This window comes from Wyeomyia smithii, chromosome 3, assembly GCF_029784165.1.
Source record: "Wyeomyia smithii strain HCP4-BCI-WySm-NY-G18 chromosome 3, ASM2978416v1, whole genome shotgun sequence".
Taxonomy (NCBI): Eukaryota; Metazoa; Arthropoda; class Insecta; order Diptera; family Culicidae; genus Wyeomyia; species Wyeomyia smithii.
This window is the reverse complement of record NC_073696.1, coordinates 266,737,803-266,741,996: the sequence shown is the minus strand read 5'-3', so window position 1 is coordinate 266,741,996 and position 4,194 is coordinate 266,737,803. Positions and strand designations below refer to the sequence as shown.

Here is a 4,194-nt window from a genome sequence, read left to right as displayed (position 1 = left end):
ATTCAAATATGCAATTATTTGCTCGTTTAGCTCTCGGGTTTTGCATCCGTGTGAAGGTTAGAGCGGTTCGAAGGAGGTAATGCATGCGAAATAGGGTGACTGAGGTTAGAACACAGAAACAAAAAGGTTTATAAGAACCTGTGAACGATGGAATGGTGAAGGTTTTAATAAATCAAAAATCATAAAGATCCAGTCCAAATTAAATTAAAATTCAATGATTCAAAACTATTCCTAATTGAATGCAAATGCAAACCATAACCAACATAAATCCATTTTAATCTCATACCCCATCTCTGAATTAATTCAAATCAAATCCAAATCCAATTCAAAACATTTTTTTCTCTATCAGTTCAATATGATTTCATCGTTGCTGCTTAAACCGTTGCTGCCCACTGCCCACCTGTCAATTGGATTATTCAGAATAATCAGCAATTTAAATTCTGCAAAATATCGATAAGATTTGTTTCGAAGGCGCCGTAAACTAATATCGGTTGGCTAATCGTATGTAAGAAATTGGCTATTTTTAAAGAATCGTCCGACAACCGTAAAGCTATAAAGACCCCTGCGGTAGTCGCATTTAAAATCCAATTCGGTAGCAAGCATGAAGCAAGTATTCGTAGTCACCCTGGTGGCGATCCTGGTGCTGTTTGGTGGCGTTCGCGGTCAGCACGATCCACACTTTTGGACCGGTCACAGTACGATAGTGCATCTGTTTGAATGGAAGTGGGCGGATATTGCGCTGGATTGTGAACGTTTTCTGGGCCCGAGAGGATTCGGAGGTGTTCAGCTGTCGCCGGTAAACGAGAATGTAATCGTTTCTCCACCGTCCAGTGAGAACAACCGGCCCTGGTGGGAACGGTATCAACCGATATCGTATGAGTTGACCACACGCTCTGGTCCTCTGGTCTGGTCTGGATATGTCCAGTAGGGATGGGAATCGGAAGCGAAGGTATCGATATTTGGTATCGCGATATATTGAAACGATCCGATATCAAGTAACAAATATATCGCAATGAAAGTATCGATATTTCAACATTATCGCAATATCGAAACGGGTGAAGTGCAGAACGAGAAAACGAACGAAACCGAGAATCAGGCAGTTTTGCTTGTGAGAGAGTTGCATCGGTTTGTTTATAAGCATAATCAATTTTCCAAATTTTCAAATGGATCATATATTTTCAACGGTGATAGATAAAACAGTAAATTTATTTAAAATGGAATCAATCAAACGTAAATTCCTTGAATTTTAGGGAGTTGATGGAAAACAACTAGAAGACAACATGCGATTGGTGAAGGTCATGATTCACATAAAAACACGAACGCAGCAGTTGAAAAATATGCTGCTTGTTGGTTCGAACAACAACACCAACCTTCCGGCGCGACAGTGTCCAGAGATTATCTACGATGAAAGGATCGTAGCTGTGACTCACTCCAAAGATTTATTGATATATAAATGAAAAATTTTCAACAAGAAAAACCTAGGGACAATCATTCATATTTTAATAATATTCATTTTCTCGACGATTTTCCGATTGTCGATTCTAGTGATAAGTATCACAGATAGTCAGGGAAAATCCACACTACTGTATACGCTGCTAGAGAAAACTGTATATTAGAAAAAAAAAAGCACTCATCGTTAAGGCAACTATCAACATCAAAACGAAAGAGCGATTATCGTGGTTCTGAAAATTTTGGATGTATTATTTGTATTTCATTGTTTCTATGGCCACTAAAAGCCCCGGTAGGATCTGTTCTGGAAGGAATATTTCGGGGGCATATCACCATAACACCCAAAACCATAAAGATGACCTGTGAAAGTAATTTTATGAACTTTGAACCAATGACTGTTAAAACTCTGTTCAAATATTCATAAAATTGTTTAGTTTCGGAACATATCGCGAAAAACCGGTTTCTCGAAAGTAAATTTTTTTCCTAGCACCGTTGGCACTGATTTCTAAGTAAAGAAGTCGCTGAATCGTGCTAAAACTATCCTCGTCGGGCATGTAAGAAGTAGAAAAAATTGAAAAAAAAACATTATCACAAAAAAAAACAATTTGCGTGGTAAACTTTTCAGTTTATCGATAGCGAATTTACGTGTGCATGCTTCAAAGCCACGCTTTGAGAAAGATACAAAAATCGCGCTGTTTTGTTTGCTGGTCGTCGCACAAATTTCACGAATTCGCGTTGACGGTGTTGAGAGCGTTAGAAGAGATTTTCAAGGGTTTCGCGCCTGCGGTTTTTGCGGAAATCTCACATGTAATTGTCATAATGTGCGTAATAACAAAAGAATATTTCCTTCCTTCTTTCCTATGTTTTCACATGCAAATATCAGCAACACCGCCAACGCGAATTTTCTTCCAATATTTTTCGAGTATCAAATGAAAATATATCGATATCCGATAGTATTGCTTGCTGAAGCATCGATGCCAAATACTCGATATATCGAAGGAAAAGTATCGATACCCGCGGCATCAATAAAGTATCGCACATCCCTAATGTCCAGAAGGTGTAACGCTGTTGGGGTGAGGCTGTACGTTGTTATTATCATCAATCACATGGCAGCTCACCCGGCCGATGGCAGCACTGGTATTGGAACCGGTGGCTCTACGGCTGTTCCCCAAAATCGTGACTTCCCGGCTGTTCCTTGGTCGCTATCTGACTTCAATCCTTCTTGTGAGATTACCGATTGGAATGATCCCGTGATGATGAGAAACTGTGAACTGTTTGGTTTACCAGATCTGAATCAAGGCATCGGAAGCGTGCGGGACAAATTGGTGGCGTTTATAGATCACCTGATCGATCTGGGTGTTGCTGGATTTAGGGTAGATGCTGCCAAACATATGTGGCCGGCGGATTTGGAAATCATCTATGGTCGGTTGAAAAATTTAAACACAGAATTTGGGTTCTCAGCTGGTTCGCGGGCGTTTATGATGCAAGAAGTGATTGATAATGGTGATCATGAGGTAGTGAGAAAGTACGAGTACAATCATTTAGGAACAGTGACAGAGTTTATGTTCTCGTACCACATGGGTCGGCAATTCCGTGGAAATGATGTACTAGTTTGGTTGGAGTCTTTTGGTGAAGGCTGGGGACTCCTGCCCTCGCAAGATGCTCTGGTTTTCGTTGATAATCACGATAATCAGCGACATGATTTCGGTACAATTTTAACCTATAAATTACCTAAACCGTACAAAATGGCAATAGCATTCGGAGCAGCTTTTCCCTACGGTCAACTGCGTATCATGAGTTCCTTTGCCTTTGAGGATTTGGATATTGGGCCACCGATGGATGCCAATGGGAACATCATTTCCCCTTCGATCAACGCTGATGAAACCTGTGGAAATGGATGGGTTTGCGAGCACCGTTGGAGGCAGATTCGGAATATGATTGGCTTCCGAAATGTCTGCTGGGGAACTCCGGTGGCTAATTGGTAGTCCAATGGAGATAACAAAATTGCATTCTCGCGTGGCAATCAAGGATTTGTGGCGTTCAACAATCAGGGTACTGATATGTTGGAGGTACGGCAGACTGGTCTCACAGTCGGTGTTTATTGCGACGTTATCTCGGGCGATAAGGTGAATGGCTCGTGCACTGGCAAATCTGTCACGGTACTGGCTGATGGTCGAGCTTCCATAAATATTGCACATGATGGTGAGGATGGCGTTTTAGCGATTCATGTTGAGGTAAGAATTTGCTTATCTACAGAGTTTGATGAGTATTAATCCAATGTTTTCTTTTTAGTCACGACTATAAATTCTAACTATGGATATCGCTAGCAATATAAAAGAACAACTTTCTGAAAGCTGGAATTCAAATAAAATTTTAATCACTAATGGCTGGAGTTGATTCCTGATCCCCTAATAGAACAATGAAATCCAAATGTCGGAATCGATATACAATTCTATACATTACCACATTTCAAGGAAACTTAAACCAGTTCCAAATCAACCCTCGTAGCAAGATATGCCTTCCTAAGTTGAATTGCAAACAATGCGGACAAGAATGTGGTCAAGAATTGATGTCCATTTTCCGGACTGGCCCCCCACCACCGCGTGTTATCCGAAATAAATAGAGGGAAAATCTATTGAAATGATTTACATTCAAAGCGCCACTGAAGTTCTGTCCGCCTTCTTCGTATCACTTTTATGTAAATTTCCCACCGGATAAAGAATGGAAAAACCCCGTCTCCTGTCC

The 4,194-nt window shown here is 40.7% G+C and overlaps 1 pseudogene; it reads left to right on the top strand.

Annotated features, from left to right (window-relative positions):
• Window positions 1-601: 601 nt before the first annotated feature.
• On the top strand, window positions 602-3,722 carry LOC129729255 (alpha-amylase A-like; annotated as a pseudogene).
• Window positions 3,723-4,194: the final 472 nt, after the last annotated feature.